Source organism: Loxodonta africana, chromosome 3, assembly GCF_030014295.1.
Source record: "Loxodonta africana isolate mLoxAfr1 chromosome 3, mLoxAfr1.hap2, whole genome shotgun sequence".
NCBI classification, from domain to species: domain Eukaryota; kingdom Metazoa; phylum Chordata; class Mammalia; order Proboscidea; family Elephantidae; genus Loxodonta; species Loxodonta africana.
Genome location: NC_087344.1, coordinates 22,254,045 through 22,265,077, shown reverse-complemented (window position 1 = coordinate 22,265,077; position 11,033 = coordinate 22,254,045).

Sequence of the window (11,033 nt, the reverse complement as noted above, 5' to 3'; positions counted from 1 at the left end):
CCCTAATACAAGGTATAAACAGAATACAAAACCTTACCAAAAATGATGAAGAGAAACCCGATGACTGGGAGCTCCTAAAAATCAAACACCTATGCTCATCTAAAGACTTCACCAAAAGAGTAAAAAGACCACCTACAGATTGGGAAAGAATTTTCAGCTATGACATCTCCGACCAGCGCCTGATCTCTAAAATCTACATGATTCTGTCAAAACTCAACCACAAAAAGACAAACAACCCAATCAAGAAGTGGGCAAAGGATATGAACACACATTTCTCTAAAGAAGATATTCAGGCAGCCAACAGATACATGAGAAAATGCTCTCGATCATTAGCCATTAGAGAGATGCAAATTAAAACTACGATGAGATTCCATCTCACACCAGCAAGGCTGGCATTAATCCAAAAAACACAAAATAATAAATGTTGGAGAGGCTGCGGAGAGATTGGAACTCTCATACACTGCTGGTGGGAATGTAAAATGGTACAACCACTTTGGAAATCTATCTGGCGTTATCTTAAACAGTTAGAAATAGAACTACCATACAACCCAGAAATCCCACTCCTGGGAATATACCCTAGAGATACAAGAGCCTTCATACAAACAGATATATGCACACCCATGTTTATTGCAGCTCTGTTTACAATAGCAAAAAGCTGGAAGCAACCAAGGTGTCCATCAACGGATGAATGGTTAAATAAATTGTGGTATATTCACACAATGGAATACTACGCATCGATAAAGAACAGTGACGAATCTCTGAAACATTTCATAACATGGAGGAACCTGGAAGGCATTATGCTGAGCGAAATTAGTCAGAGGCAAAAGGACAAATATTGTATAAGACCACTATTATAAGATCTTGAGAAACAGTAAACCTGAGAAGAACACATACTTTTGTGGTTACGAGGGGGGGAGGGAGGGAGGGTGGGAGAGGGTTTTTTTATTGATTAATCAGTAGATAAGAACTGCTTTAGGTGAAGGGAAAGACAACACTCAATACATGGAAGGTCAGCTCAATTGGACTGGACCAAAAGCAAAGAAGTTTCCGGGATAAAATGAATGCTTCAAAGGTCAGCGGAGCAAGCGCGGGGGTCTGGGGAGCATGGTTTGCGGGGACTTCTAAGTCAATTGGCAAAATAATTCTATTATGAAATCATTCTGCATCCCACTTTGAAATGTGGCGTCTGGGGTCTTAAATGCTAACAAGCAGCCATCTAAGATGCAGCAATTGGTCTCAACCCACCTGGAGCAAAGAAAAATGAAGAACACCAAGCCCACATGACAACTAAGAGCCCAAGAGACAGAAAGGGCCGCATGAACCAGAGACCTACATCATCCTGAGACCAGAAGAACTAGTTGGTGCCCGGCCACAATTGATGACTGCCCTGACAGGGAGCTCAGCAGAGGACCCCTGAGGGAGCAGGAGATCAGTGGGATGCAGACCCCAAATTCTCATAAGAAGACCAAACTTAATGGTCTGACTGAGACTGGAGGAATCCCGGCGGCCGTGCTCCCCAGACCTTCAGTTGACACAGGACAGGAACCATTCCCGAAGACAACTCATCAGAAATGAAAGGGACTGGTCAGCGGGTGGGAGAGAGATGCTGATGAAGAGTGAGCTAATTATATCAGGTGGACACTTGAGATTGTGTTGGCAACTCTTGTCTGGAGGGGGGATGGGAGGATAGAGAGAGAGGGAAGCCGGCAAAATTGTCAAGAAAGGAGAGACTGAAAGGGCTGACTCAAGACGGGGAGAGTAAGTGGGAGTAGGGAGTGAGATGTATGTAAACTTATATGTGACAGACTGATTGGATTTGTAAACGTTCACTTGAAGCTTAATAAAAGTTATTATAAAAAAAAAAAAAAAAAAAAAAAAACTGATGAAGGATATGAACCAATACCTACTAAAGAAGACATTTAGGCAGCTAACACATAAGGAAATGCTCTCAATAACAAGCTATTAGAAAAATGCAAATCAAAACTACATTGAAATACCATCTCGCCTTGACAATACTGGCACTAATCCAAAAAAACACAAAATAACAAGTGTTGGAGAAGTTGTGGAGAGATTGGAGCTCTTTACATTGCTAGTTTGGAACGGAAAATGTTGCAAACACTTTGGGAAATGATACGGTGCTTCCTTAAAAAGCTAGAAATAGAAATACCATACAATCCAGCAATCTCACTCCTAAGAATAATACCTTAAAGAAATAAGAGCCTTCACATGAATAGACATATGCATACCGTGTTCATTGCAGCCCTATTCACAATACCAAAAAGATGGAAACAACCTAAATGTCCATCAACAGATGAATGGATAAACAAATTATGGTACATAAATACAATTGAATACTACTCGATGATAAAGAATAATGATGAACCTGTGAAACATCTCAGAGACCACTATTATAAGAACTCAAGAAAAAGTTTGCACACAGAAAAAAAGCATTCTTTGGTGATTATGGGGGGTGGAGGAAAGGGAAGAGGAAATCACTAACTAGACAGTGGACAAGTGTCAACTTCGGTGAAAGGAAGGACAAAACACAACATAGAAGTCAGCACAACTGGACCAAAGCAAAAGCATTGAAGTTTCCTAGATACACACAAACACTCTGAGGGACCAAGTAGCTGGGGCTGGGGCCTGGGGACCATTGTCTCAGGGGACATCTAGGTCAATTGGCATAACCTAGTTTATGAGGAAAATGTTCTACATTCCACTTTGGTGAGTAAAACGTCTGGGATCTTAAAAGCCTGCAAGCAGCCATCTAAGATTCACCTTTTGAACCAATCCCACCTGGAGCAAAGGTGAATGAAGAAAACCAAAGACACAAGGAAAATATTAGCCCAAAGGTCTAAAGGACTACATGAACCAGAGACTCCACCAGACCAGAAGAAGTAGATGGTGCCTGGCTACCATTAATGACCGCCCTGTCAGGGACCACAACAGAGAGTTCCAGACAGAGGAGGAGAAAAATATAGAACAGAATACAAATTCACATAAAAAGGCCAGACTTTGTGGTTTGACAAAGACTGGAGAAATCCCCGAAACTATGGCACCCTGATGCTCTGGTAACCCTGAACTGAAACCAGAAGTGACATGATGGGCTTGCAAAAGTACCCAAGGCAGAGAAAATTCTACCATGTGCCTGTTTGTCTCCAGGGAATGTTTGCTGAAAGCATGGTGGTGGGATGGGTTGTGACTAGGCTGGAAAGCAGAGGGCCCTCTCTAGAGTCTAGTTGTGCTTAAAGTTAACTGTTCTGATTGAGAGTAAAGCCTGTATAGTGTGTTGCTTCTAAGATTCTCCCAACACCCCCCTCCTTCTGTATTCACGCTCTTGTGGATAACCATCTCCTTGAGTGTGTGCTGGATTTAGTTACCTGCTTCCAACAAATAGAATTTGGAAAACTATTGGGATATCACTTCCAACCCAAGGGTTTAAAAGAAACTGCTTTTCATTTTTCCACTTTTCTCTTGCTGTCTCCCCAGCTCACTCTGATGAAATCCGGTGTCCACGTTGCCAGGTGCCTGATAGAGAGGCACTTGTGGCCAGAAGCCAAGGGAGGCCTCTGGTCAACAGTCCTCCAAGAACCAAATCCTTCCAACTGACATGTGAGTGGTCTAGGACTGAGATCTTCTTCTAATCAAGCCTTTACATGACTGCAGTCATGGCCAAAATTTTGAATGCAGCCTTTTTTGAGGACCATGGAAGTATTGCTTTTTTTTTTTTTTGATTGTTTATTTTCACTTATTATTGTCTTACTTATTATTTTTTTTTTTTGGAAAATACATATGTTACCAATGGTTTATCATTTCACCATTGTTGATGTGTATAATCAGTGACATGAGTTATGTTTATTAGTTTGTCCAATAATTACTATTATCCATTTCCAAATTCTCCCATCACCTTTAACAGAAGCTCAGTGTCTCCTGAGCAGCAAGTCCCCACTTTACCCTCATTCCACCTACTCCTGGTAATCACTAACAAACTTTGGTCTCTACCCAATTGCCTAACCTAGGTATTTCATATGCCTACTGAATCTTTAAGTGAAAGATTATGTTACCAGGGATGTATGACAAAATAAATAGTTTTCTAAAGTATCAACATTCATTAACTACCACAAAAAGTAGAACTGGTGTTGTCATGCAAATAATCAAAAATATAAATCATCTACCTGTAAAATCCCAAACCACAACAAAACTATAGAGTGGGAAATAAAAAGTCCTCCTTAGTGATAGAAATCTTAATTCAGAAAATGGAAATCGTATCAGATTTGTGGTATAGAAGACCAAGTCCTCCCCAATTTACATGAATAATTCAATGGATTTGGGGATATCAAATCACACACTGATTTTTTTCATTGAAAATTTGAAAAAAAAAAGTCTGATTTTTATGTTAAGATTTGTACAGCTTGGAAGTTAGAAGTGAGGATTATAGGAAGGCTTCCTCCTTAAAATAGGAGGGCCTAGAATTTTAGATACCAGGGACATTCACTTTCTTCTCTTCTTGTTTCATTAATAATAATGTGCCTATAGAGATCGGAATAACATGGACCAATCTGGATGATTATGTGCTCTGGACATTGAACTTTCAAGACTATACAACTGTGTATAACACCCCTTTGCCTTCTAGGCCCTCAGTTTGTCTGTTCCAGTCCAGCCAGCTCCATATCTATGTCTCTCCTCTAGAGTGGTAATCTGCCTCAGGAGGCTCATACCTGTATGTGTCTGCCTGACAGTCCTGAGGAAGGAACCTCCGTCTTGAAGCCCTCATTCGTTGAGCATTGGAGTATCAGAAATAAGAATTAAAACCTTAGTTTAAATGTTCGGTCCAAATCTTTAGACTTCTGGATTTACCTTTAAAGAATGGTCCTGGGATGGAGACTTGACTACCCCTCAAACCCAGAGGAGGTCCCTGTAACTGGAATGCTAGGTCTGTTGTGGCGAGCATTGTCTCAGCAAGCTTCTCAGTCTTGATACAGAGTCAGAGAGATCTTTTACTTCTGTCATCTTTTCCATAAATGAACAGAAATCCACAGATTAATATACTCTGTGTGCTGTCATGTTCAACTATAATTGGTATGTTTTATTGCCAGTTAAATAATTGTATGACATACTTATGTTTTGTTAATTTATATTATGTTTTATTACCTATTAGGGAATTCTTGTATGACATATTTATATTCATGTTTACTAAATATGTCAAGGCCAAGTTAATTAATTAAAAATTATGGGAATTTTAGAGGCGGGGCCAAGATGGCGGACTAGGTGGACGCTACCGCAGATCCCTCTTGCAACAAAGACTCGGAAAAACAAGTGAATCGATCACATACATAACAATCTACGAACTCTGAACAACAAACACAGACTTAGAGATGGAGAACGAACAAATACGGGCAGACAGCGATCGTTTTCAGAACTAGGAGCCGGCGTACCAGCTGATTACCTGGAAAATCTAGTTTCCCAGTGATGGCTCGGAGACAGCAGTCCATATCAAACCACATAAAGAAACAGACCACAACAGCTTCTCCAACCCCCCAAACAAAAGAATCAAAATCTTTCCCAAATGAAGATACAATCCTGGAATTATCAGATACAGAATATAAAAAACTAATTTACAGAATGCTTAAAGATATCACAAATGAAATTAGGATAAATGCAGAAAAAGCCAAGGAACACACTGATAAAACTGTTGAAGAACTCAAAAAGATTATTCAAGAACATAGTGGAAAAATTAATAAGTTGCAAGAATCCATAGAGAGACAGCATGTAGAAATCCAAAAGATTAACAATAAAATTACAGAATTAGACAACGAAAGTCAGAGGAGCAGACTCGAGCAATTAGAATGTAGACTGGGACTTCCGGAGGACCAGGGAAACGACACCAACATAGCTGAAAAAAAATCAGATAAAAGAATTAAAAAAAATGAAGAAACCCTAAGAATCATGTGGGACTCTATCAAGAAGGATAACTTGCGAGTGATTGGAGTCCCAGAACAGGGAGGGGAGACAGAAAACACAGAGAAAATAGTTGAAGAACTCCTGACACAAAATTTCCCTGACATCATGAAAGACGAAAGGATATCTATCCAAGATGCTCAACGAACCCCATTTAAGATTGATCCAAAAAGAAAAACACCAAGACATATTATCATCAAACTTACCAAAACCAAAGACAAACAGAAAATTTAAAAAGTAGCCAGGGAGAAAAGAAAGGTTTCCTTCAAGGGAGAATCAATAAGTTCAGACTACTCAGCAGAAACCATGCAGGCAAGAAGGGAATGGGACGACGTATACAGAGCACTGAAGGAGAAGAACTGCCAGCCAAGGATCATATATCCAGCAAAACTCTCTCTGAAATATGAAGGAGAAATTAAGATATTTACAGATAAACACAAGTTTAGAGAATTTGTAAAAACTAAACCAAGACTGCAAGAAATGCTAAAGGAGATTGTTTGGCCTGATGACCAATAATATCAGGTACCAGCACAATACAAGGTCACAAAACAGAACGTCCTGATATCAACGCAACTCAAATAGGGAAAGCACAAAAACAAACAAATTAAGATTAATTCTAAAAAATAAATAAATAAACAAAATAATACACATAACAGGAAATCATGGAAATCAATAGATAAACGATCACAATAATCAAAAAGAGGGACTAAATATAGGAGGCATTGAACTGCCAGATGGAGAGTGATACAAGGCGATATAGAACGATACAAGTTAGGATTTTACTTAGAAAAATAGGGGTAAATAATAAGGTAACCACAAAAAGGAATATCAATTCCGTAACTCAAGAAAAAAGCCAAGAAAAACGTAACGACTCAACAAACATAAAGTTAAACATTATGAAAATGAGGATCTCACAACCTACTAAGAAAAACGTCTCAGCACAAAAAAGTATGTGGAAAAATGAAATGGCCAACAACACACATGAAAAGGCATCAAAATGACAGCACTAAAAACTTATTTATCTGTAATTACGCTGAATATAAATGGACTAAATGGACCAATAAAGAGACAGAGAGTCACGGACTGGATAAAGAAACACGATCCATCTATATGCTGCCTACAAGAGACACACCTTAGACTTAGAGACACAAACAAACTAAAACTGAAAGGATGGAAAAAAATATATCAAGCAAATAATAAGCAAAAAAGAAGAGGAATAGCAATATTAATTTCTGACAAAATAGACTTTAGACTTAAATCCACCACAAAGGACAAAGAAGGACACTATATAATGATAAAAGGGACAATGGATCAGGAAGACATAACCATATTAAATATTTATGCACCCAATGACAGGGCTGCAAGATACATAAATCAATTTTTAACAGAATTGAAAAGTGAGATAGACACTTCCACATTTATAGTAGGAGACTTCAACACACCACTTTCGGAGAAGGACAGGACATCCAGTAAGAAGCTCAATAGAGACACGGAAGACCTACTTACAAAAATCAACCAACTTGACCTCATTGACTTATACAGAACTCTCCACCCAACTGCTGCAAAATATACTTTTTTTTCTAGTGCACATGGAACATTCTCTAGAATAGACCACATATTAGGTCACAAAACAAATCTTTGCAGAATCCAAAACATCGAAATATTACAAAGCATCTTCTCAGACCACAAGGCAATGAAGCTAGAAATCAATAACAGAAAAACTAGGGAAAAGAAATCAAATACTTGGAAAATGAACAATACCCTCCTGAAAAAAGACTGGGTTATAGAAGACATCAAGGAGGGAATAAGGAAATTCTTAGAAAGCAACGAGAATGAAAATACTTCCTATCAAAACCTCTGGGACACAGCAAAAGCAGTGCTCAGAGGCCAATTTATATTGATAAATGCACACATACAAAAAGAAGAAAGAGACAAAATCAAAGAACTGTCCCGACAACTTGAACAAATAGAAAGTGAGCAAGAAAAGAACCCATCAGGCACCAGAAGAAAACAAATAATAAAAATTAGAGCTGAACTAAATGAATTAGAGAACAGAAAAACAATTGAAAGAATTAACAAAGCCAAAAGCTGGTTCTTTGAAAAAATTAACAAAATTGATAAACCATTGGCTAGACTGACTAAAGAAAAACAGGAAAGGAAACAAATAACCCGAATAAGAAACGAGAAGGACCACATCACAACAGAACCAAATGAAATCAAAAGAATCATATCAGATTACTACATAAAATTGTACTCTAACAAATTTGAAAACCTAGAAGAAATGGATAAATTCTTGGAAAAAAACTACCTACCTAAACTAACACATTCAGAAGTAGATCAACTAAATAGACCCATAACAAAAAAAGAGATTGAAACGGTAATCAAAAAACTTCCAACAAAAAAAAATCCTGGCCCAGACGGCTTCACTGCAGAGTTCTACCAAACCTTTAGAGAAGACTTAACACCACTACTACTGAAGGTATTTCAAAGCATAGAAAAAGACGGAATACTACCCAACTCATTCTATGAAGCTACCATCTCCCTGATACCACAACCAGGTAAAGACATTACAAAAAAAGAAAATTATAGACCTATATCCATCATGAACATAGATGCAAAAATCCTCAACAAAATTCTAGCCAATAGAATCCAACAACACATCAAAAAAATAATTCACCCTGATCAAGTGGGATTTATACCAGGTATGCAAGGCTGGTTTAATATCAGAAAAACCATTAATGTAATCCATCACATAAATAAAACAAAAGATAAAAACCACATGATCTTATCAATAGATGCAGAAAAGGCATTTGACAAAGTTCAACACCGATTTATGATAAAAACTCTTACCAAAATAGGAATTGAAGGAAAATTCCTCAACATAATAAAGGGCATCTATGCAAAGCCAACAGCCAATATCACTCTAAATGGAGAGAACCTGAAAGCATTTCCCTTGAGAACGGGAACCAGACAAGGATGCCCTTTATCACCACTCTTATTCAACATCATACTTGAAGTCCTAGCCAGGGCAATTAGGCTAGACAAAGAAATAAAGCGTATCCAGATTGGCAAGGAGGAAGTAAAGCTATCACTATTTGCAGATGACATGATCGTATACATGGAAAACCCTAAGGAATCCTCCAGAAAACTACTGAAACTAATAGAAGAGTTTGGAAGAGTCTCAGGTTATAAAATAAACATACAAAAATCACTTGGATTCCTCTACATCAACAAAAAGAACACCAAAGAGGAAATAACCAAATCAATACCATTCACAGTAGCCCCCAAGAAGATAAAATACTTAGGAATAAATCTTACCAAGGGTGTAAAAGACCTATACAAAGAAAAGTATAAAACTCTGCTACAAGAAATTCAAAAGGACATACTTAAGTGGAAGAACATACCCTGCTCATGGATAGGAAGACTTAACATAGTAAAAATGTCTATTCTACCAAAAGCCATCTATACATATAACACACTTCCAATCCAAATACCAATGTCATATTTTCAGGGGATAGAGAAACAAATCACTAATTTCATATGGAAGGAAAAGAACCCCCGGATAAGCAAAACATTACTGAAAAAGAAGAAGAAAGTGGGAGGCCTCTCTCTACCTGATTTCAGAACCTATTATACAGCTACAGTAATCAAAACAGCCTGGTACTGGTACAACAACAGGCACATAGACCAATGGAACAGAATTGAGAACCCAGATATAAATCCATCCATGTATGAGCAACTGATATTTGACAAAGGACCAGTGTCAGTCAATTGGGGAAATGATAGTCTTTTTAACAAATGGTGCTGGCATAACTGGATATCCATTTGCAAAAGAATGAAACAGGACCCATACCTCACACCATGCACAAAAACTAACTCCAAGTGGATCAAAGACCTAAACATAAAGACTAAAACGATAAAGATCATGGAAGAAAAAATAGGGACAACCCTAGGAGCCCTAATACAGGGCATAAACAGAATACAAAACATTACCAAAAATGATGAAGAGAAACCAGATAACTGGGAGCTCCTAAAAATCAAACACCTATGCTCATCTAAAGACTTCACCAAAAGAGTAAAAAGACCACCTACAGATTGGGAAAGAATTTTCAGCTATGACATCTCAGACCAGCGCCTGATCTCTAAAATCTACATGATTCTGTCAAAACTCAACCACAAAAAGACAAACAACCCAATCAAGAAGTGGGCAAAGGATATGAACACACATTTCACTAAAGAAGATATTCAGGCAGTCAACAGATACATGAGAAAATGCTCCCGATCATTAGCCATTAGAGAAATGCAAATTAAAACTATGATGAGATTCCATCTCACACCAACTAGAATGGCATTAATCCAAAAAACACAAAATAATAAGTGTTGGAGAGGCTGCGGAGAGATTGGAACTCTCATACACTGCTGGTGGGATTGTAAAATGGTACAACCACTTTGGAAATCCATCTGGCCTTATCTTAAACAGTTAGAAATAGAACTACCATACAACCCAGAAATCCCACTCCTGGGAATATACCCTAGAGATACAAGAGCCTTCACACAAACAGATATATGCACACCCATGTTTATTGCAGCTCTGTTTACAATAGTAAAAAGCTGGAAGCAACCAAGATGTCCGTCAAAGGATGAATGGGTAAATAAATTGTGGTATATTCACACAATGGAATACTACGCATCGATAAAGAACAGTGATGAATCTCTGAAACATTTCATAACATGGAGGAATCTGGAAGGCATTATGCTGAGCGAAATAAGTCAGAGGCAAAAGGACAAATATTGTATAAGACCACTATTATAAGATTTTGAGAAATAGAAAAAACGGAGAACACACACTTTTGTGGTTACGAGGGGGGGAGGGAGGGAGGGAGAGGGTTTTTTATTGATCAATCAGTCGATAAGAACTGCTTTGGGTGAAGGGAAAGACAACACTCAATACAAGGAAGGTCAGCCTAATTGGACTGGACTAAAAGCAAAGAGGTTTCCGGGATAAAATGAAAGCTTCAAAGGTCAGTGGAGCAGGGGCTGCGGTCTGGGGAACATGGTTTGAGGGGACTTCTAAG